Genomic DNA, 25183 nt, shown 5'->3' on the forward strand with positions numbered 1-25183 from the left:
CTTCGACAGGAGGTTGATCGGTTAATTCAATAAGAAATGGGGGTTGTGCGCTCGATTTCGTTGGTCCCATCAATTCAAGTGCATGCAATTGGATTGGTTCCTTATTCAATGAAGGAATTTTAAGTTCAACCAACCTATTTTCAAAATAGGAAGTGGATAAATAAAAATTTTGGAGAGTCTTTCATTTGTCCATCATTATAGGCAACACCATCCATATTATCTATGGAATTCGAACCCGAACTCTATTTATGATTCCTTATTTCTATCTCATTAGCCTTGTTTCAATTTCATTTCATATTTTATTTTAGCATATCGATTTTTTTACTTTACGTCAACCTCTCCCCTTTTCCATCTATATTCCTTTTTTTTTCATTTCAGGGCCGGAATTATGCCTGTTTTTCACATCTAGGATTTACATATACAACATATATTACTGTCAAGGGTGAATTTCTTATTTTATTGAGCTTATAATATATAATTTATATTAGATGTTAGAATATTAATTCTATTATATATTTATCTATTCTATTATATATATATTCTAATATATATTAGTATTATTTTTTATATTATTTATCTATTTCTTATCTATTTCTATTTCATTTATTTCATTTGCATTTAGAATTTTGATTCAAAAAAAGTGAGGAATTATAAACTTGAAAAACACGGATCAGGTTGCGCCATACATATGAAAGAATATAGAATAATGATGTATTTGGCGAATCAAATACCATGGTCTAATAAGGAACCTTTCGGATTCGTTGATAATTTTTGAAAGATTTCTTCGAAAGGTTTCATTAACTCCTCATTTATATCAGTAGACCTTGTTGTTGCGAATTCTTAATTCATGAGTTGTAGGAGGGACTTATGTCACCACAAACAGAGACTAAAGCAAGTGTTGGATTCAAAGCTGGTGTTAAAGAGTATAAATTGACTTATTATACTCCTGAATATGAAGTCAAAGATACTGATATCTTGGCAGCCTTCCGAGTAACTCCTCAACCCGGAGTTCCGCCTGAGGAAGCAGGGGCCGCGGTAGCTGCTGAATCTTCTACTGGTACATGGACAACCGTTAATGGACCGATGGGCTTACCAGCCTTGATCGTTACAAAGGGCGATGCTACGACATTGAGCCCGTTCCTGGAGAAGAAGATCAATATATATGTTATGTAGCTTACCCTTTAGACCTTTTGAAGAAGGTTCTGTTACTAACATGTTTACTTCCATTGTGGGTAATGTATTTGGGTTCAAAGCCCTGTGCGCTCTACGTCTAGAGGATCTGCGAGTCCCTACTGCTTATATTAAAACTTTCCAAGGCCCGCCTCATGGCATCAGGTTGAAAGAGATAAATTGAACAAGTATGGTCGCCCCCTATTAGGATGTACTATTAAACCTAAATTGGGGTTATCCGCTATGAACTACAGTAGAGCAGTTTATAAATGTCTACGTAGCAGGCTTGATTTTACCAAAGATGATGAGAATGTGAACTCCCAACCATTTATGCGCTGGAGAGACCGTTTCTTATTTTGTGCCGAAGCAATTTTTAAATCACAGGCTGAAACAGGTGAAATCAAAGGGCATTACTTGAATGCTACTGCAGGTACATGTGAAGAAATGATCAAAAGGGCCATGTGTGCTAGAGAATTGGGAGTTCCTATCGTAATGCGACTACTTAACAGGTGGGTTCACCGCAAATACTAACGGCTCATTATTGCCGAGATAATGGTCTACTTCTTCACATCCATCGCGCAATGCACGCAGTTATTGATAGACAGAAGAATCATGGTATGCACTTTCGTGTACTAGCTAAAGCTTTACGTATGTCTGGTGGAGATCATATTCACGCTGGTACAGTAGTAGGTAAACTTGAAGGAGAAAGGGACATAACTTTGGGCTTTGTTGATTTACTACGTGATGATTTTATTGAAAAAGATCGAAGCCGTGGTATTTATTTCACTCAAGATTGGGTTTCTATGCCAGGTGTTCTGCCCGTAGCTTCGGGGGGTATTCACGTTTGGCATATGCCTGCTGACCGAGATCTTTGGAGATGATTCCGTACTACAATTCGGTGGAGGAACTTTAGGACACCCTTGAGGGAAATGCACCGGGTGCTGTAGCTAATCGAGTAGCTTTAGAAGCATGTGTACAAGCTCGTAATGAGGGACGTGACCTTGCCCGCGAGGGTAATGAAATTATCCGCGAGGCTAGCAAATGGAGTCCTGAACTAGCTGCTGCTTGTGAAGTATGGAAGGCGATCAAATTTGAATTCGACGCAGTGGATAAATTAGATAAAGTGGAAAAATGAGATAAACCAGCTTCATAAATCAAATTTGAATTCGAAGCAATGGATACTTTGTAATCCAGTAATTACTGTCGGTTTGTTGAATTGCAATTAAACTCGGCCCAATCTTTTACTAAAAGATTGAGCCGATTCTATTATCTATATTTTTGATAGATATATTTTATCTAGATATACAAGATCTTAAATACAAAATAAAAGACTAAACACAACTCAAATTTTCTCCTGGGTCCATAATTAATCCTATGTATGGATCCTTAGGATTGGTGTATTCTTTTCTATCCTATATACCACGGTTTCGGATCATGGATCGAGCCAAGCATCACAACTTCTTCTACCCATCCTGTATGTTGTCCTTTTGGCTCCGTGTTGGAATAGAAACTTATTGTATTAGTAGACGAGATTTTACGAAAAAGGTTCTTGATAGGAGAAAATTTCTTTTTCAATTTTTCAGTGCGGATTTTACACAACATGGGAAATCACTATTTCTAATTGAAAATTGATATTTCTAATTCAAAAGAAAAAGAGCTCTATCCTATCATATATAATGAACTGCTACTCTAGGTTCTCACAAAGAGAATCGTTTCTTTCAATATTCACTCATTGTTCGTTAATAACCCTAGTGATTGTATCTAGTATGCGTATTCTGATAGGAAATAAAATATTCAATTGATTTTTCATCGAATGACTATTCATCTACTGTACTTTCATGGAAATAGAGGCAAAAAAGCTCTATGGAAAATCATGGTTCAATTTGATCTTGTCTAAGGAGAATTAGAATACAGATGTGGGCTAAGTAAATCAATGGATAGCCGCCTTGGTCCTGTTGAAAATACTACTGTAAACGAAGACCCGACTAGAAATGATACGGATAAAAACATTCATGATTGTAGTGACAGCTCTAGTTATTACAGTAAGGTTGATCATTTAGTTGACGTCAAAGACATTCAGAATTTCATTTCTGATGACACCTTTTAATTAGGGATAGTAATCAGGACCGTTATTCCATATATTTTGATAGTGAAAATCAAATTTTGAGCTTAACAATGATCATTCTTTTTGAGTGAACTAGAAAGTTTTTTATAGTTATCATAATTCTAGTTATATGAATAATGGATCGAAAATGATGAGCCCACTATCATTTTAACTTGTATGATAATGATACTAACTGTGGTTGGAATAATCACATTAATAGTTGTATTGACTCTTATCTTCGTTCTCAAATCTGTATTGATAGTTCCATTTTAAGTGGTAGTGACAATTCCAATGATAATTATATTTATAATTACATTTGCGGCGAAGGTGGAAATAGTAGTGAAGGCAAGAATTTCGATATAATAACTCGTGAAAATGGTAATGATTTAACTCTAAAGAAAGTTCTAATGATCTCGATCTATACAAGGATTTGTGGGTTCAATGCAGAATGCGAAAATTGTTATGGAGTAAATTATAAGAAATCGCTTAATTCAAAATGAATATTTGTGAACAATGTGGATATCATTTGAAAATGAGGAGTTCAGATAGAATCGAACTTTCGATTGATCCAGGCACTTGGGGTCCTATGGATGAAGACATGATCTCTCTGGATCCCATTGAATTTCAGTCTGAAGAAGAGCTTTATAAAGATCGTATTGATTTTTATCAAAGAAAGACAGGATTAACTGAGGCTATTCAAACAGGCACGGGTCAACTAAACGGTATTCCTATAGCAATCAGGGTTATGGATTTTCAGTTTATGGGGGAGTATGGGATCTGTAGTAGGCGAGAAAATCACCCGTTTGATCGAATATGCTACCAATAATTTTTACCTCTTATTCTAGTGTGTGCTTCCGGAGAACACGCATGCAAGAAAGGAAGTTTGAGCTTGATGCAAATGGCTAAAATATCTTCCGCTTTATATGATTATCAATCAAATAAAAGTTATTTTATGTATCAATTCTTACATCTCCTACTACTGGTGGAGTGACTGCGAGTTTTGGTATGTTGGGGATATCATTATTGCTGAACCCAATGCCTATATTGCATTTGCGGGTAAAAAGTAATTGAGCAAACATTGAATAAAACAATACCGGAAGGTTCACAGGCGGCTGAATATTTATTCCATAAGGGTTTATTCGATCCAATCGTACCACGTAATCCTTTAAAAGGTGTTCTGAGTGAGTTAGTTCAGCTCCACGGTTTTTCCTTTGAATCAAAATTCAATCAAGTAGAGTCTTAAGTGAAATTTTTTATTTGTAGTGAAAAGGTAGTTAGTTAGTTTATCAGAATCAAAGTCAAAGCCCGCGTAATGGGCTTTGACTTTGTGTTCAAAAGGAATTGTCGAAAAACAAATTATGTGGATAATTATTATTATCATTATCCGATATTACTAATGAGTAAACCTCTAGCAACAAGATAAAAGCGAATTTTTCCTTCTGTGAAATGAAATTCGAATTTGGAGAGACAAATAAAACGAATTTTATCCTCCTCTATTGCGTATGTATATAGAATTTAAATAGAGAAAAATAGAATAGAAATATAGAGTTTTGCATCTTTCTATATCTCCCGAAAATTCTATTTTACTAATAATCCCTGTTCTTGGATCGGATTCTAACGAATCGAATCTTTCGACAATTTGTAATAAACTCTTTCTTTATTAAATTCAAAATGCAAATTAGAAGACAAGAACAATAGAATAATAAGAAAAGTAAGAATAAAGTAAGATAATAAAGAAAGTGGATTATCTTATCATATACATCTATTTTATTTGATTTAAAAAGATGGGCAAGTCCTTTTATTTAATTCTACATTCCTTGCACTTATTAGATATCTATTAGATATATAGATTCGCTTAGATATACTTAGTATTTAGATATAATTAGTATAATATACGAATTATAATATAATCGTTATAAGATATATTTCTAACTAAACAATATAACAATAACAGGTACAAATATTAAATTGAGGTACCCATTTTATGACAACTTTCAGCAGTTTTCCCTCTATTTTTGTGCCTTTAGTAGGCCTAGTATTTCCGGCAATTGCAATGGCTTCTTTATCTTTGTATGTTCAAAAAACTAAGATTTTTTAGATTCGATGGGGCCAAGACCAAATCTTATCTATTTTTTTTCAAGACTTAGATGTCATGGATACCTATTTAGTAGAATATTGTATAACATCCGGCTTACCCGAACCGAACATAAATGAAAAAGCCCCTCTTATGCATACGTAAACATGGTATAGGGTTAAATGAATTATAGCAAGTGGATCGGTACCGAACGGATGTATGAAATTAAAGTCTATATATCTAGTAGATCCGTATAGGCGATCATATAAAGGGGATGATTTTAGATCGAAGCAATTTGATGAATTCCTTCTAAAAGTTCATATCAAAATAGTACTAGTTGATGAGAGTTACTTCGGAAACAAAAAAAGTAAAGTCGAATTTTTTTGGTTATTCTCTCAATTCGAATAAAATGCAACTGGATCTAGTATGTATGAGTTGGCGATCAGAATCTATATGGATAGAATTTATAGTGGGATCTCGAAAAACAAGCAATTTTTGCTGGGCCTTTATCCTTTTTTTTGGTTCATTAGGGTTTTTATTAGTTGGAACTTCTAGTTATCTTGGTAGGAATTTGATATCTTTATTTCCGTCTCAGCAAATAGTTTTTTTTCCACAAGGAATCGTGATGTCTTTCTATGGGATCGCAGGCCTCTTTATTAGTTCCTATTTGTGGTGCACAATTTTTTGGAATGTAGGCAGTGGTTATGATCGATTCGATAGAAAGGAGGGAATAGTCTGTATTTTTCGTTGGGGTTTTCCTGGAAAAAATCGTCGCATCTTTCTACGATTCCTTATGAAGATATTCAGTCCATCAGAATAGAAGTTAAAGAGGGTATTTATGCTCGTCGTGTCCTTTATATGGAAATCAGAGGCCAGGGGGCCGTTCCCTTGACTCGTACTGATGAGAATTTGACTCCGCGCGAAATTGAACAAAAAGCTGCTGAATTGGCCTATTTTTTGCGTGTACCGATTGAAGTCTTTTGAAATGAATTGCAGAATAAAGCTTTCTCGCCGGGAGGAAAAAGCTCAATCCAAGAATCCTCTTTTTTCTATAGCAGAACTAAACTGAAGTTTCTTCAGAATGCCCATTCAAACCAAAGCGGACGTATACGGAAGAGTCATAACATAAAAAAACAGTTTTTTTTGTCCACAAAAATAGTTTTTTATGCGTCTGTAAATGTAAAACCGCTCAACAATTCAGTAACAAAATAAGCAAGAAATCGAAATACTGGATTCATCTCATATATCAAATCGAAATAAAGACTTTCGCTTTTTATTTGCAATATTTGGAGTTGATACGTTAGATACAGATAGATCATATCTTGTAAATTTTCTCTACTTTTCTTTTCTCAATCGGCCCCTCCCCTTTTATCCTTTCTTTTGTGCTCCTTAAGAACTAAAGAACTAAACAAGTGGATTTCTTTCTTATAACATAATGATAAACGTAATGATAACTTTTCTGTCTTTTTTTGTCACTCATTTTGATCAGCATAATATTTTTCCTAATTTTTTTTTCAATTATTGCTGGACTCTAGACTATATATAGTTTAGATAACCCGCGAAAATTTTCGACATATTTGATTGCGATCTTGATATAGACAGGGCGCTCCTTCGTCTCAAAATCTGAATAGAACAATCTTTATTATTTGAAGCGGTTCTTTCGGGCAGTTATCAAAAGAGGGCAATTGCTTCGAATTTGATCAATTGAGATATATGGAAACAAAAACAATATAACAATAATATATATATTTCATTCGAATTCAAAGTGGATTCTTATTTTCTATATTCTGTATTCTTTTAGATTCAATTAGATTCAAGGGCTAAGCACTGAATCAAAAAAAAACAGAGAATAGATTCATGGGCCCCTACTTTATAATATAATGAAAGGCATGCTTGATAGAAAGATTAGATCACATAAAGTCAACGAATGAGGTGGGTTCATTAACAACTCACAGATGAAAAAATGGCAAAAAAGAAAGCATTCACTCCCCTTCTATATCTTGCATCTATAGTATTTTTGCCCTGGTGGATCTCTCTCTCATTTAATAAAAGTCTGAAATCTTGGATTACTAATTGGTGGGATACTAGGCAATCCGAAACTTTTTTGAATGATATTCAAGAAAAGAGTATTCTAGAACAATTCATAGAAGTAGAGGAACTCTTCCTGTTGGACGAAATGATAAAGAATACTCGGAAACACATCTACAAAAGCTTCGTATAGGAATCCAAAAAGAAACGATCCAATTGATCAAGCTGCACAATGAGGATCATATCCATACGATTTTGCACTTCTCGACCAATCTAATCTGTTTCGTTATTCTAAGTGGTTATTCTATTTTGGGGAATGAAGAACTTCTTATTCTTAACTCTTGGGTTCAAGAATTCCTATATAATTTAAGCGACACAATAAAAGCTTTTTCTATTCTTTTATTAACAGATTTATGTATAGGATTTCATTCGCCTTACGGTTTGGGAACTAATGATTGGCTCTATATACAAAGATTTTGGATTTGCTCATAATGATCAAATTATATCTGGTCTTGTTTCTACTTTTCCAGTCATTCTAGATACAATTTTAAAATATTGGATCTTTCGTTATTTAAATCGTGTATCTCCGTCACTTGTAGTTATTTATCATTCAATGAATGACTGAAAAATGATTCACGGATTCAATTAGAATCTTTCTTACTTTCGAGATAAGCAAAGCATGCAAAGTCGTACTTACTTTACTCTTTCTACCCATCAGGAGAATACAATTTCTCCTCTGTTTCAGTCATTTTTTTTCAGTTTTCAGTAAAGTAAATAGCAGAATCGTGGCTAGGGAACTATACTAGTGACCTACCTAATTTTATTGTAGAAATTTTCGGGATCAATGATTGGACCATGCAAACTAGAAATACTTTTTCTTGGATAAAGGAGGAGATTACTCGATCCATTTCCGTATCGCTCATGATCTATATAATAACCGGGGCTTCCATTTCAAATGCATATCCCATTTTTGCGCAGCAGGGGTATGAAAATCCACGAGAAGCAACTGGGCGTATTGTATGTGCCAATTGCCATTTAGCGAATAAACCCGTGGATATTGAGGTTCCACAAGCGGTACTTCCTGATACTGTATTTGAAGCGGTTGTTAGAATTCCTTATGATATGCAACTGAAACAAGTTCTTGCTAATGGTAAGAAAGGGGCTTTGAATGTGGGTGCTGTTCTTATTTTACCAGAGGGGTTTGAGTTAGCCCCGCCTGATCGTATTTCGCCCGAGATGAAAGAAAAGATAGGCAATCTGTCTTTTCAGAACTACCGCCCACTAAGAAAAATATTCTTGTGATAGGTCCTGTTCCTGGTAAAAAATATAGTGAAATCACCTTTCCTATTCTTTCCCCAGACCCTGCTAGTAATAAGGATGCTCATTTCTTAAAATATCCCATATACGTAGGCGGAAACAGGGAAGGGCCAGATTTATCCGACAGGAACAAAAGTAACAATACTGTTTATAATGCTACGGCAACAGGTATAGTAAGCAAAATCATACGAAAAGAAAAAGGGGTGCAGAAATAACCATAACGGATGCCTTGGATGGACATCAAGTGGTTGATATTATCCCCAGGACCAGAACTTCTTGTTTCAGAGGGTGAATCTATCAAACTCGATCAACCATTAACAATTAATCCTAATGTGGGTGGATTTGGTCAGGGGATGCAGAAATAGTACTTCAAGACCCACTACGCGTCCAAGGTCTTTTGTTCTTCTTGGCATCTATTGTTTTGCACAAATCTTTTGGTTCTTAAAAGAAACAGTTTGAGAAGGTTCAAGTGTCCGAAATGAATTTCTAGATCTGTGGATTTATCAACATCAAATTTGTAAAAAGAACAAATTATTCCTGGCAATTAGGTTAGGTATAATGAAAAAGGGATGAAAAGTCTTTTGCTTGTTTCTATTCTTTCTCTAGGAATTGCTTTTACCGCATTCAAAATTCAAAACAAAATATGTATATTGTGAAGAAGACTATTTGTCTTTACCTCTTTTTTCTTTTTCAATCTAAATTGGACTAAATTGGGGGGTGTAATTATATTCCTATTGTCAGTGTCAGATTTAAATGTTACAGAATAGGTTTTGTTTTCTAAATTCAATTTGAGTAGATACTAAACATAAGATAAGTAAGTGGAGAATAGAAAGGAAGGATAAATTAAATGAGGGAACAAATAATTACAGGAGTATTCTTCGTCTTTCTAGCCTTCGACACAAGAAAAGGTGTGTAAAATTCCTTTTCTTGTGTCGAAATAATCTTCAATTCAGGACCCGTTCGTCAAAGATTTCTATTCTTAGTTTCGATTTTTCCAGATTTTTCAGAACCCTTTATTTTTCGATTTACTTATAATAGAATAAGTAATAAGGATAATATAATAAGTATAAAATAAGTCGAAATAAGTATAATATACTAAGTAATGGACAACCAAAAAAAGAAGGAATCCTTACCGATTTTTTGATAAAATAGAATCAAGGCGATAAACTTATAAAATAATTTCAAACTTTGATGAAATACTAAAATAAATCGAGTAAGGTTAGACTAGTCTAGAAAAGGTTTGAATCTGGTCGACAGAAAAAAAAGAAATATTAAATATATATTGTATTGTGTCATCCAATTGGTGATTCCTTTTTTCTTCTAACCTTGAAAGTATCGATAGATACTATCGAAGAGCAGATGCTATGAATCAATTAATTGAAATTGAGTTCATTTTCAAAAAATCATCGGAAAAAGTGATCCATTTGTTGTCATTTATACGACCAAAATATTATGATCATGATCATTAAGAATTCAACAGGACCCTTCCTCGCGAATCAGACAAAGAAAGAGGAGGCGGGCCCGTTGAGTTCTTACTTTCATGCCTATAACTTAGTTCGTCCCATTATCCATTATTCCATATTACAGGGACGAACCCAATCCAGAATATGAACCATAAAAGAAAATACCTATTAAACCGATCACAGGAATACCAGTTACCGTACCTATTATCCAAGAGGAATCCTTCCAGTAGTATCGGCCATTTATCCGCTTCCTCCGCATTTCATCAAGTGGTCATGCTAAAGACATAAACAGTCATAGATAATTATGAGATACAATCCTTCCGAATGGGATAAGAGAATTCCTACTATTATTTAGTATTCTACTACTCTTTTTTTCTTAATTGAAGAAATAATTGGAAAATAAAACAGCAAGTACAAAATGAGTAATAACCCCAGTAGAGACTGGTACGATTCAATTCAACATTTTGTTCGTTCGGGTTTGATTGTGTCATAGCTCTATAATTAATTCGAATTAGGTTTATCGTTGGATGAACTGCATTGCTGATATTGACCCCAAAAAGAAACGGTAGGTACAGCTAGTCCGTGAACAGCCAACCATCGCACTGTAAAAATTGGATAGGTTCGATCTATGGTCATTGGGTCCTCCTAAAAAGATCTACTAAATTCATCGAGTTGTTCCAAAGAATCAAAACGGCCAGTTATTAATGGAATTCCTTGTCGGCTCTCTGTAAAATACTCGTTTGGACGAGGGCTTCCAAACACATCATAAGCTAAACCTGTGCTGACGAATAACCAACCCGCGATGAATAGGGAAGGTATAGTAATACTATGAATGACCCAGTATCGAATACTGGTAATAATATCAACAAAGAACGTTCTCCTGTGCTTCCAGACATGCCGAGCTCCACATATTCTTGTGGGGATCGATTCCGTAAAAGATGGGATCAGTAAATGGAATTCACCGAAACTAAATCTTTGTGAGATCGTCAATATTGTACCAAAGGTATTTTTAGAGTATACCGAATCAGTATAGCTATCCTTCTTCTGACACAGCAACGCAATTTCAAACAGTATATCGACGTGAAGTGCTAGATAATTTCTTTCTTCTTCTTGCTTGTCGATGTATAACCAGGTATCATGCAATAGAAAATTCCTCAAATTCCTGGAGGTATTGGCTTGGGCCTAGAAACGGAAGATCAGGTAACCCGTGAATCCAACGAGTTGGTTTATAATAATTCATGAAGGAAATTATCATATTTCCGCAAGTCAATTAGATGCGAAATATAAAAATTGACTTTTTTTCGTAGTTGCACAAGAGGTTTTGTTTTTTGTTGGAAGCCCTCTTTTTTTTTTTATTTTTATTTTAAGGAATTGCTTAGTCGTCTAGTAACAAGTAAGAGTAGTCGTTAGATATAGATAAAAAAAAAAGAGCAAGGAATAAAAAAAAATTCTACTAATCAATATTTGTGAGGCGGCCTTTCTTGTATTCTTGTATTAGATCCAAAGGTTTTTTCTTGACCTAACTACAAAGATGATGAATCGATTTCTTTTTCTTTTCTACTCTTGTCCTGCCGCTCTATTTTTGTGAATACCATTTATAATGATTGATGAAGCAAAAAATTTCAATTGAACTTATTATTTCAATTGGTATTTTGCTTATCCCCTCTCGTTTAAAATTGAAACTTAGGTAAGTGCTTTATAAACATATGTATAAAAGAACATATTTCATTTAGCTCCTTCATGCCTACTATAACTAGTTATTTCGGTTTTTACTAGCGGCTTTAACTATAACCTCAGCTTTATTTATTGGTCTGAGTAAGATACGACTTATTTGAAAATTAATTCAATGAACGAACAATTCATAAAAACAAAGCTTTCTGCCCTATTCCATATATTCTATAGCTCCTTACCGTGTTAATTATCAATTATTAGGTATTGATATTCATGGGCAATAGAAATTAATATTTAGGGATAGATATTACCTTTCTTTTTCTCCTTTCAAATAAATTGAAATGATTGAAGTTTTCTATTTGGAATCGTCTTAGGTCTAATTCCTATTACTTTGGCTGGATTATTCGTAACCGCATATTTACAATACAGACGTGGTGATCAGTTGGACCTTTGATTAATTAACATACCCTTTTTTGACTGACCCTTTAATTCTTAAATTTTTAATTTCAATTTATTTAATAATTTGAATTTAATAATTTAATCAAGGAGGTCAAATTCAATTGCTGTTCAATTTTTTTTTTCAGTTCGGTGTAATTTTCGACCTAACAAGAGCGGAATCGCGCTCTGTAGGATTTGAACCTACGACATTGGGTTTTGGAGACCCACGTTCTACCGAACTGAACTAAGAGCGCTTTCTTAATAAATAAGACTGTAAAAAAGAGGATTCTTTTATTTTATAACCCCAATACATCGCGCACAACTATACTATCATATATCATATATAATATGAAAACGATAGATTATGTATGCTTAATTTTAATCAATCTAAAACGACTCCCTCGTTACTGCTCAAAGGAGAAGTAATAGGTAGGGATGACAGGATTTGAACCCGTGACATTTTGTACCCAAAACAAACGCGCTACCAAGCTGCGCTACATCCCTTTCAATTGGCCTACAATGTCATTGTAGAGAATCCCTGTCTTGTTTTCCACACCTTATTTCATCTATTGATATACAAAACGGATCTTTCCATTTCCTCTTTTGGTCTCATATCATATAACAACCATATAATGAATAATAAATGAATATTTTAGCAGGAATTCTCAGGCGGAAAGGGACCTATTTTGTTTTGCTGTTTTAAGAAAGGAAAATCTTATCTATCGAATCATTGTACATTTAAATTTGAATTTTGAATTAGAATTCCGGGTACAAATAGACAAATCCAAGTGGTCTTTAACCACACATACATGCGATTATATATGTATTACCATAATGTAATACGATAAAGAAGGAGGATTTTAAATGCGAGATCTAAAAACATATCTTTCCGTAGCACCGGTACTAAGTACTCTCTGGTTCGGTTCTTTAGCGGGTTTATTGATAGAGATCAATCGTTTCTTCCCGGATGCGTTAACATTCCCTTTTTTTTAATTCGAGTTATTGTCGCGGGACAGGGCGAAAAGATTAGATCGAGATACAATCAAATATCTGTGACTACTCTCTCGCCCCCCCCCTTTTTTTAGTTTTTTTTTAGAATTAGATAAGAATTAGATAAAATAAATAAGGAAGGTAGAACGAAAAAAGTGGATTCAACCTCACCGAAACTCGGGTTCAAGCTCCAATTAAATTACTAGTAGAGCGAAAAGAAATGTGGCTGGAACAACAGTATCCTACAAGATACTTAAAGAAAATACCGTACGGTGGTTTGATTCTAAATAGAGTTCGAAATCGTTGTATTACTTATTCTTATTATTTACTATAAATCTATATTGATTTACTATATTGATTGCAACAAAATCTTTCAAGATTTGGTTTTGAGTTAACAACTTTTATTTCTTTTTTTCATTCCTTTCTTCTTCGCTTTTGATCGGAAAATAGAAAAGTTGGGTGAATTAAAAACTCAAAGGAGGTTCATGGCCAAGAGTAAAGATGTCCGAGTAACGATTATTTTGGAATGTACCAGTTGTGTTCGAAACGGCGTTAATAAGGAATCAACGGGTATTTCCAGGTATATTACTCAAAAAAATCGACACAATACGCCCAGTCGATTGGAATTGAAGAAATTCTGTCCTTATTGTTACAAACATACAATTCACGGGGAGATAAAGAAATAAATCGAATCAAGTGCTCGTATGTCACCACTTCCCGAGAATATGAAAATATGACATTAGGTATATAATATATTAAGTATATAATTAGTTATATAACGCATATTTTCTTTCTATATTATTAATATTATTTATTTAAATATTATTAATATATTTTAATTTATATATATTTAAATTATATATTGAAATGATAAATAATAATAAAATAAACAATACAATAATAAAATAAACAAACCAAATCCTATTTATTATATTAATTCTATAATTTGAATTTTCAAAATAGGATTTTAGAAATAGAGATAGGGATAGGATTCTTTTTAGAAATATTAGAAATAAGGAATAAAGAAATCATGGATAAATCCAAGCGACTCTTTCTTAAATCCAAGCGATCTTTTCGTAGGCGTTTGCCCCCGATCCAATCGGGGGATCGAATTGATTATAGAAACATGAGTTTAATTAGTCGATTTATTAGTGAACAAGGAAAAATATTATCTAGGCGAGTAAATAGATTGACCTTAAAACAACAACGATTAATTACTATTGCTATAAAACAAGCTCGTATTTTATCTTCGTTACCCTTTCTTAATAATGAGAAACAGTTTGAAAGAAGCGAGTCGACCACTAGAACTACTGCTCTTAGAACCAGAAATAAATAAACACCCCTTCAAAGAATCGAATCCGGTTGGGAAGAAAAAAAATATTTTTTATTGAGCGTCTTCGCTCATCTTGTTTTGATGACCTTATCAGAATCAGAATTTTTATCATATTAATTTCTACTCTACCTTCCCCGAGTTCATTCTCGAGGAACCCCATTTCATTTAAAGCATTTCGTTGGATTCCTTCCGATCTCCTTATTTTCTAATCTCGTTGGAAATCATATAAAGACAATTCCTATTTGAGATAGCTATTTGTGCAAGTATTTTACGATTCAGAAGCAACTGTTTCTTGTACAGATTGTGTATTAATCGACTATAACTATAGGATACCCCACCCACGAATTACTGCATTTATTCGAGTGATCCACAAACGACGAAAATCCTTTTTCCTATCTCTATCGATGAGCCGAAACCAAAGCTCTTATTCTTTGTTGAGTAATAGTTCGAGTAAGTCTTGAATGAGCCCCCCGAAAGCTTGATGCAAATAAACTAATTTTTTTTCGACGTCTACGAGCTATATATCCCCGTTTAATTCTGGTCATTGAATAAAAGAAATTTTGATGAATAACTAATTCTTTCTTTCAGTTATTCTTTTCTAGTCTATTAATAACAAAACGGATTCTTCAATGTATAAAATAAAAATTCCAATGGCTTTTGCTACTCTAACCGTCCCGACCACGATTTTCCTTTTTCTAGGCATTTCATTTCGCCTTGAAATAAGAAATTGTATTGATACTAGGTATCAAAAAAGCATATTAACTAAAATAAAGGGTAAATAGAAATGGATAAATAAATAGTGGGTTCCATCGTTTCTATGGTTTACTTCTTAAACGGTGAGGTCCTCTCTATACACCGGAGCTCATTCCTTCATTTAATTGGTAACTTGTACAGTTCACACTCTTCGGCTCTACTCATAAATTTTCCAGTAATAGATCTTTCACAACGAGATCTATCTTATACAGTAACGGTATGTAAGGATGAGGATTAATTGGGCAGCTGACCCTGTTAGTCCGTTCTTTGCAAGCAAGTCGAAGCATAATCTTTTGCTTTTTAAATAGGATTTTCCCGCTTAATGGATAAGCATTTGCTACCAATGGGAATTTTTCTCATCTTAAATTCTAAGATTGGATTTGCGCCAATGGAAACCATAAATTTCATACACAATAGAAGGATATGGTAGATCTAGCTTTTTTAGATAGTGAACGGACGAACCCCATTCTATTCACTGGTACGGATCGTTGATACTGAAAAAGTTGTTTCTTTTTTCTCAGCCCATGATCTGAACAAGTCCTTTATACACCTAGTACATGTTCCTCGGCGCTGAGGACATCCCCCAAACAGGGGATTTCGTGACATTTCTAATTGGCTGTCTTGCATTTCTAATAAGTTGTTTAATAGTTGGCATACTGAATTATATACATAATAGACTGGTTTAGATCGATCCTAACCAGATGATTCTGAATTACTTCTTTTTCTATTTAATAGATTAATAAAATATTAACCCCTTAGGCTTTAGGCTTAAGTTAAGAAGGAAAGGAAGAAGAGGGATTAAATCAATCTTAATTAAATTGTGGATTGGTGTTAAATCGTTGCTATTGCTATTTGTTATTTAACTTATTTAACCGCTACAAGATCCACAATTCCATGAGCTTGGGCTTCTGTTGCTGACATAAAAACATCTCTTTCCATGTCTTCGGATACAACCCATAGGGGCTTGCCCGTTCTTTGTACATAAACCCTTGTGAGGCTTTCGCGAAGTTTCAGTAGTTCTTCCGCTTCCAGGATAAATTCTCCTGTTTGTGCCTCATAAAAAGAACTAGCAGGTTGATGGATCATTACCCTGATGATATAACATAATAAAGGTTCTTCTAACTCACATAATGAGGCGAGAAGAATAGCTAAAAATAGCTAAAGAATAATAAGAAAAAAAGATAGAATTGAACAACCGTACAGGCATTTTTTGTGCATTGCATACGGCTTTACAATGGAATTCTCTTTTTTCTTTCATCGAAAAAGAAAAAAGAAAATAGAGAGCGTCTATTAGACCCAGATCACTAAATAATCCAATTACCACCTTCTTTTTTTTCGGAAAAGTTCAAAAATACTATGATGGCTCCGTTGCTTTATATATTTATTTCGTCTGTGATTCAGCAATCCCAAAGTTTCTTTTTTTTTTCAAAAAAAAGAAAGAAAAAAATAGTCTTTTTTTTTCGTACTCTTTTATTTTATAACATAAATATTGTTATAAATATTGTTAATAGCCTCTGGTGTGAAAAGAAAAAAAGTTTGTGACGCTGAGATGGGCCCACGAAAGCTAAGATAAAATTGGAAATGCCCTTTCTCTCATACTACTCTTTCGATACATAATCTAATGTTTTGAAAAAAAAAAGAAATCAAAAAAAATATCATATCGAATTCGAAGTGCCATGCTATTATTACTTACTAATTCATATTTCATATGGCGAAGGCATAGTCTTCTTTTTTCTTTCCATCAAATAAAAAAACTCATTGGCGCCGAGCGTGAGGAATGCTAGACGTTTGGTAATTTCTCCTCCGGCCAGGAGAAAAGATCCCATTAAAGCAGCCAATCCCATGCATATTGTATGCACATCTGGTTGCACAAATTGCATAGTATCATAAATAGCTACTCCGGGTATTACCCATCCGCCAGGAGAGTTTATAAACAAATACAGATCTTTGGTATCATTCTCTATACTGAGATATACCATAAGACCAATAAGTTGATTCGAGATCTCGCTATCAACCTCTTGGCCTAAAAAAAGTAATCTTTCTCGATAAAGTCGGTTGATTAGGATAAAATTGTATCCCTTAGTAGCCGTACAGGCACCTTTTGATGCATACGGTTCAACAAAAATTGCGAAAAAAAAATCAATGTGTAGATTCCAGCCATCCTTCGTTTTTCTAGTGTGCCTTTTCTAACTTCTAATTTCTAACGAAGGGGCCTTTTCTTACATTTTTTAAATAAAATGAAATTAAAGAAAGATAAGTTTTGGCCCGTTTTCCTATAATCTATAATATAGAAAAATTCGCTAAACTTATCGCACAAACTTTTCATTGATCTATTTTTTTTTCATTGGGATTCAATCCAAATCACGATGTCATTTTCTTGTTCCTGAATGGGTTTCATCAATTTTTTATTCAATTTTTTAGGTTTATGCTCTACTCCGAGTAAAGATCCACTTGATTTTGATTTGCGCATATAGGACAAATGACCCAATACCACATCTTTTTGCTATGATTTCATTTCCTTTTTATTTTAATTCCTTTTCTTTCATGTTTTCCATAAATATTCAACGTATTTCTCATATTATTCGATTGATTAATAGTTTGAAATCGTTCTTATTTCTATTCAATTTGTAAATAAAAAGATTTATGATTATGATATAGGTGGTAATCATAAATGTATTACCAATTGGGTTTTTTCTAAACGGAGCCTGGATGCTTCATTTTTTCGGTCCAACCAAGCCAACCATAAATCATTCTAATTGAAAATATTAATCTGGATACCCCCCCAAAAAAATGAAATGGATCTCTAATTGCACTTCATTACACTTCACGCTACAAATTTTGATAATTCAATCAATCTTTTTTGGGCGAAACAGAGGATATCTCGATCGGGCGAGAGAACGGGGGAATCCCATATGACCCAATATATTTGACAAGTCGCACTATACGTCAACCCAAACTGCATCTTCCTCTCCCGGATTTCGAAAAGGAACTTTTGGAACACCAATAGGCATTAAAGGAAAGAAAAAGAATTAAATACTATATTTCACTTTGATCTGGAAGCGTAATAATGGTCTTAATAATATTGGCCTCATATTTTATACATAGATAGAATAAGGCCATAAAATATAAAATAAAGAAAGACAGAATGAATGAAGAGAATTCTTACCAATAGGTCCTTTGAATGATGAACAAATAGGGATACGTTCATTCATAAAAAATAGGATCAACCCCCATTGCGTATTGATACTTATCGGGTATAGAATAGATCTGCTTCTCTTTTTTCTTCTGAGCCGAATTCTTCCCTTAATTACTAATGGAATAGAACAAATATTAATCCTTTCTCGAAAGAATCCACCCAAAGGGAGGTATTCAATGCAATAAAGTTACATAGTGTCTATTTTCGTTGATAAAGGGGTATTTCCATGGGTTTGCCTTGGTATCGTGTTCATACTGTCGTATTGAATGATCCCGGTCGCTTGCTTTCTGTTCATATAATGCATACGGCTCTGGTTGCTGGTTGGGCCAGTTCAATGGCTCTATATGAATTAGCCGTTTTGATCCTCCGATCCCGTTCTTGATCCAATGTGGAGACAAGGTATGTTCGTTATACCCTTCATGACTCGTTTAGGAATAACCAATTCATGGGGCGGTTGGAGTATTACAGGGGGGACTATAACAAATCCGGGTATTTGGAGTTACGAAGGTGTGGCCGGAGCACATATTGTGTTTTCTGGCTTGTGCTTCTTGGCAGCTATCTGGCATTGGGTATATTGGGATCTAGAAATTTTTTGTGATGAGCGCACAGGAAAACCTTCTTTGGATTTGCCCAAGATTTTTGGAATTCATTTATTTCTCTCAGGGTGGCTTGCTTTGGCTTTGGCGCATTTCATGTAACAGGATTGTATGGTCCTGGAATATGGGTGTCGGACCCTTATGGACTAACTGGCAGGTCAACCTGTAAATCCGGCGTGGGGCGTGGAAGGTTTTGATCCTTTTGTTCCGGGAGGAATAGCCTCTCATCATATTGCAGCAGGGACATTGGGCATATTAGCGGGCTTATTCCATCTTAGTGTCCGCCCGCCCCAACGTTTATACAAAGGATTACGTATGGGAAATATTGAAACCGTCCTTTCAGTAGTATAGCTGCTGTCTTTTTGCAGCTTTTGTTGTTGCCGGAACTATGTGGTATGGTTCAGCAACTACCCCATCAATTATTTGGTCCTACTCGTTATCAATGGGATCAAGGATACTTCCAGCAAGAAATATATCGAAGGGTTAGTGCTGGGTTAGCCGAAAATCAAAGTTTATCAGAAGCTTGGTCTAAAATTCCTGAAAAATTAGCTTTTTATGATTACATTGGCAATAATCCGGCAAGGAGGATTATTCAGAGCGGGTTCAATGGACAACGGGGATGGAATAGCCGTTGGGTGGTTAGGGCACCCTATCTTTAGAGATAAAGACGGGCGTGAACTTTTTGTACGTCGTATGCCTACTTTTTTTGAAACATTTCCGGTTGTTTTGGTAGACGGAGACGGAATTGTTAGAGCGGATGTCCCTTTTAGAAGGGCAGAATCAAAGTATAGTGTCGAACAAGTAGGTGTAACTGTTGAGTTCTATGGCGGCGAACTCAATGGAGTGAGTTATAGTGATCCTGCTACTGTGAAAAAATATGCTAGACGTGCTCAATTGGGTGAAATTTTTGAATTAGATCGTGCTACTTTGAAATCCGATGGTGTTTTTCGTAGCAGTCCGAGGGGTTGGTTTACTTTTGGGCATGCTTCGTTTGCCTTGCTTTTCTTCTTCGGACACATTTGGCATGGTGCTAGAACCCTGTTCAGAGATGTTTTTGCCGGTATTGATCCAGATTTGGATGCTCAAGTGGAATTTGGAGCATTCCAAAAACTTGGAGATCCAACTACAAGAAGACAAGTAGTCTGATGCAAGATTGCTTTGTTATTTTTTGCTTCTACTTCTATTTGTGATTTGCCATAGGCTGCTGGAAAAATCTTGATTTAAATCGCTGCCTTTTCTTTGATTCTTGTTCTTTCTTTATTCGGAGATGATTCCAAATAAACAGGTACGGAAGCTATAATTGTAAACCACGATCAATTTATGGAAGCATTGGTTTATACATTCCTCTTAGTATCTACTCTAGGGATAATTTTTTTCGCTATCTTTTTTCGAGAACCGCCTAAAATTCTAACTAAAAAAATGAAATGATTTTTCATTATCTCAATTGAAGTAATGAGCCTCCCAATATTGGGAGGCTCATTACTTCAATTAGTCCCCGTGTTCCTCGAATGGATCTCTTAATTGTTGAGAGGGTTGCCCAAAAGCAGTATATAAGGCGTACCCAGTAAAACTTACAAGTAAACCAGATATAGAGATGGCGACTAAGGTTGCTGTTTCCATTATTATATAATTTCAAGATCACAATGGGTCTATGATAAGATTGTTTATTTACAGCGGAATGATATACAAAGTCAACAGATCTCACTGAATACAAAATAAGATTTATGGCTACACAAACCGTTGAGGTAGTTCTAGATCTGGTCCAAGACGAACTGTTGTAGGGATTTTTGAAACCATTGAATTCGGAATATGGTAAGGTAGCCCCTGGATGGGAACGACTCCTTTGATGGGTGTCGCAATGGCTTTATTGCGATATTCTTATCTATTATTTTGGAGATTTATAATTCTTCCGTTTTACTGGATGGAATTTCAATGAATTAGATTCACAAGAATCACGAAGCCTCGCGTTTCAATACAAAATTGAAACTTTTAGTTCTCGGATTTTTAGCCCCATTCTATTTCGGTAGTTCGACCGCGAAATTTATTTGTTTCTGTATTTCCGGAATATGAGTGTGTGACTTGTTATAATTGATCCTATTGATAGTACAGAAAATGGGTCTGTCATCTTGATCGAGATAGTTTTATCCCGTCGGATAGTCATTCTAGTATCTGGAGCACGGAATATATGAAATGGATCACAAAGTATTTGAACTATGATTCATACTTAATATTCAAACCTCGCGGCCGGACTCAAAAAAAAAATTCAAAGAAAGAGTTATATTATTTATAAATCGAAAGATTTTTTATTCTTTCAAACTCTCATTTAGTTTATGCTTATTTTGATCAAAGGACAAACCTTTCTTTTCTTTGTATTTTTATTTATTATATCTATTCTATTGATTGAATAAGTGATGATCCAATGGTTCTTACTCAAAGAATCTTTGGACTTAGTTTGAAGGTTTTATTGAATCATCGCGGTTCTGGTATGAATCTGAAGTTTCAATTGATTCATAGGGTCTTAACAAGAGAATTCCTATCAAAAAGAAAGAAAACAAGAATAAAGCCACATTTCATACAAAGAACAAATCAAAGCAAAGAAAAAGAAATAAGTAGGTAAATAGAAGATTCAAGAGGCCTGTAACGATCAACATAAAGACGACTGCGCCGACTTGATTTTTTGGCATTATAATTACAACTACAACAAAGAGCTTTCGGATTTTCACTCTTTTGTGTCTTCAGATAAAATTGAATGAAAAGATTAAGAAGTTTCAAACTTTCTATTCCATATCCGTTTCAGCTAATACTTGGGTGTTTTTGTTTGAGCTGTACGAGATGAAATTCTCATATACGGTTCTCGGGGGGGGGTCCTCTTGGTTTACCTATCTCAATAAAGTCTATGATTGGTTCGAAGAGCGCCTCGAAATTCAGGCGATTGCAGATGATATAACTAGTAAATATGTTCCTCCTCATGTTAACATATTTTATTGTCTAGGAGGAATTACGCTTACTTGTTTTTTGGTACAAGTAGCTACAGGATTTGCTATGACTTTTTACTATCGTCCAACCGTTACTGAGGCTTTTGCTTCTGTTCAATACATAATGACTGAAGCTAACTTTGGTTGGTTAATCCGATCAGTTCATCGATGGTCGGCAAGTATGATGGTCTTAATGATGATCCTGCACGTATTTCGTGTCTATCTCACTGGTGGTTTTAAAAAACCTCGCGAATTAACTTGGGTTACAGGCGTGGTTCTGGGTGTGTTGACCGCATCTTTTGGCGTAACAGGTTATTCCTTACCTCAGGACCAAATTGGTTATTGGGCAGTCAAAATCGTAACAGGCGTTCGGAAGCTATTCCGGTAATAGGATCGCCTTTGGTAGAGTTATTACGTGGAAGTGCTAGTGTGGGACAATCCACTTTGACCCGTTTTATAGTTTACACTTTTGTATTACCCTTCTTACTGCTGTATTTATGTTAATGCATTTCCTAATGATACGTAAGCAAGGCATTTCTGGTCCTTTATAGAATATAGACCATAGCTATATTGTAACCAATAATTTATCTTATTACTTGGGGGAGGAACAATAGTATTTCATTGCTACAAATATGGATTATTGAAAAAAAAAATAAGACATGTATTTGGATATTTCCTTTCAACTACAACAATATTCTAGTATTTATTTGACATGAATAGTTGAAGGGAATTCCCCGAAGAAAATGGATTATGGGAGTGTGTGACTTGAACTATTGATTGGGCCGTGCAGAAATATGCCTTTATCTGCTACATTGGAATTCACAACCAAATGTGTCTTTGTTTCAACCACCGTGTAAGCCCCATACAAAGGATAGGCTGGTTCGCTTGAAGAGAATCTTTTCTATGATCAGACCTGACGATGTTGTGTATAAATAGGGCTCCGTAAGATCCAGTAGAATAAGTGATTTGGCATAATCAAAATTAGATTTTAGTTTTTTTTTTACTTTCTTATCTTAATAGTATGAAAATGCATTCATTTCTTCTGCATCGACCCGATTTAATTATACTATCAGGTGAAACAAGGGATCTAAAGAAGAGCAAAGGCTAGACTATATTAGTAACAAGTAAATCCTTTGTATGTAAAAAATCTCGATATATTTTTGGGATAAAGGTGAATCGCAAGGCCTAAGACGACCCATAAAGCACTTGATCACGATCAATTTTGTACGCCTACTTGGGTATTGAGCATTTACCTGTAAAAATGAAATTCCTTGGAATGTATAATTGCAACTCCGTAAAATGGAATCGGGTAACTTTTTTCTTACATATGGAACCATTCATATGTGTGGGATAACATATAGATTTATTTTAAACATATAGAATATAGATTTATTTTATAGGTATCCGTTTGTATCCATTTGATTCGATTGACTTTTGCTTGAGCCGGATGATGAAAATTATCATGTCCGGTTCCTTTGGGATGGATCTAGAAAATTCACCTATCCTAATAACAAAAAAACCTGACTTGAACGATCCTGTATTAAAGAGCTAAATTAGCTAAAGGTATGGGTCATAATTATTATGGAGAACCACGTGGCCAATGATCTTTTATATATTTTTCCAGTAGTAATTCTCAGTACTACTTGCTTGTAACGTGGGCAGCGGTTCTAGAACCTTCAATGATTGGTGAACCCTTGGATCCATTTTGCAACTCCTTTGGAAATATTACCTGAATGGTATTTCTTTCCTGTATTTCAAATACTTCGTACAGTACCTAACAAGTTATTGGGTGTTCTTTAATGGTTTCAGTACCCATGGGATTATTAACAGTACCGTTTTTTGGAAAATGTTAATAAATTCCAAATCCATTTCGTCGTCCAGTAGCGACAACCGTTTTTTGATTGGTACTGCAGTAGCCCTTTGGTTGGAGTATTGAACGCAACATTACCGATTGATAAATCCCTAACTTTAGGTCTTTTTAAATTGAATCAATTAAAAAAAAAATATCATGATGTGCGTATCTGAGGGAGTAGTCACTTCAAAAGGCAAAAGTGAATTCTCCTAGATACATTTATTCAATTCTGGTCCGAATCTATGGATTGTGCTGAAGGTTCAAAATCCATTGGATTAAAATTTGATAAATCAATTTCGAAATGCTTTTCTACTTCTTTTCTAGAATGCCCAATATTTGTTTTACATCTTCTATGCGAAAGTGTTTCAATTTTCATAAGGTCTTCTCGACTGTTATTCAAAGGTCCAATAATGTATGTATATTGGACTTTTTGAGACAATTATAGATCCTGGGAGGCAATTCTGATTGGTCAATAAAATATATTTCAATGCTATTTCTTTTTTCTTTTTTTGTTAGTTTAACTAATCTATCATGAAACGGAAAAAAAAGGTAAAGTAACATCATGTTGATTGTTTTCTAAATGTAAAGTTTTTCTTCTTCGTATGTAGAAAAGGAATAAATAAATCAATCAAATTACGAGAAAGCTTCATGAAGTGCTTCTTTCGGAGTTAAACTTCCATTTGTCCATATTTCTAGAAAAAGTATCTCCTGTTTTTCATTATCATTCCCATAACAATGAATACTATGATTCGCATTTCGAACAGGCATGAATACAGCATCTATAGGATAACTTCCTGTGTTGAAAGTTCTTTGGCGTTTTTATACCATATCCTCTATTTCTCTCGATTTGTAATCCAATACACAAATCAATTGGTTCGGTTAGGCTGGCTACATGCTGTGTATTATCAACGATTTCCACAGAAGGTGGTAAAGATGATGTCTTGAAACAGTTACATATCCGGGACCCTTGGCACAAATAAAGGCGTTACGGAGTTCCATACAAATTCCCTCTCAATACAATTTCTTTCAATTCATTAAAATTTCATGGACTGATTCTGAATACCTACTATAGTAGAATATTCATGGGTATTTTCTCAGATTTTGCACGTGTAATGCATGTTCCTTCTAGTTCTCAAGCAAAGCTCTTCGCATCGCAATGCCTATTGTGTCGGCTTGGCCTTTCATAAGTGGAGACAGAATAAAGCGTCCATAATAAAGGCGCT

At 34.6% G+C, this 25183-nt stretch overlaps 2 non-coding genes and 6 pseudogenes across 2 annotated transcripts; 6 read left to right on the top strand and 2 right to left on the bottom strand.

Annotated features, from left to right (window-relative positions):
- Positions 1 to 844: 844 nt before the first annotated feature.
- LOC128289036 (ribulose bisphosphate carboxylase large chain-like) lies at positions 845 to 2317 on the top strand (annotated as a pseudogene).
- A 691-nt stretch (positions 2318 to 3008) lies between these two features.
- LOC128289040 (acetyl-coenzyme A carboxylase carboxyl transferase subunit beta, chloroplastic-like) lies at positions 3009 to 4509 on the top strand (annotated as a pseudogene).
- A 457-nt stretch (positions 4510 to 4966) lies between these two features.
- Positions 4967 to 6824, top strand: LOC128289039 (photosystem I assembly protein Ycf4-like; annotated as a pseudogene).
- A 13-nt stretch (positions 6825 to 6837) lies between these two features.
- LOC128289038 (chloroplast envelope membrane protein-like) lies at positions 6838 to 8539 on the top strand (annotated as a pseudogene).
- On the top strand, positions 8232 to 9183 carry LOC128289037 (cytochrome f-like; annotated as a pseudogene).
- Positions 9184 to 12445: 3262 nt separating this feature from the next.
- Positions 12446 to 12519, bottom strand: TRNAW-CCA (transfer RNA tryptophan (anticodon CCA)). The gene has a single exon. It is a non-coding gene; the product is annotated as a tRNA-Trp (tRNA).
- Positions 12520 to 12695: 176 nt separating this feature from the next.
- On the bottom strand, positions 12696 to 12769 carry TRNAP-UGG (transfer RNA proline (anticodon UGG)). Its single transcript has one exon. It is a non-coding gene; the product is annotated as a tRNA-Pro (tRNA).
- Positions 12770 to 18748: 5979 nt separating this feature from the next.
- LOC128289035 (photosystem II CP47 reaction center protein-like) lies at positions 18749 to 20366 on the top strand (annotated as a pseudogene).
- The last annotated feature ends 4817 nt before the right edge of the window (positions 20367 to 25183 follow it).

The sequence above is a fragment of the Gossypium arboreum genome, unplaced genomic scaffold (genome assembly GCF_025698485.1).
Source record: "Gossypium arboreum isolate Shixiya-1 unplaced genomic scaffold, ASM2569848v2 Contig00394, whole genome shotgun sequence".
Taxonomy (NCBI): Eukaryota; Viridiplantae; Streptophyta; class Magnoliopsida; order Malvales; family Malvaceae; genus Gossypium; species Gossypium arboreum.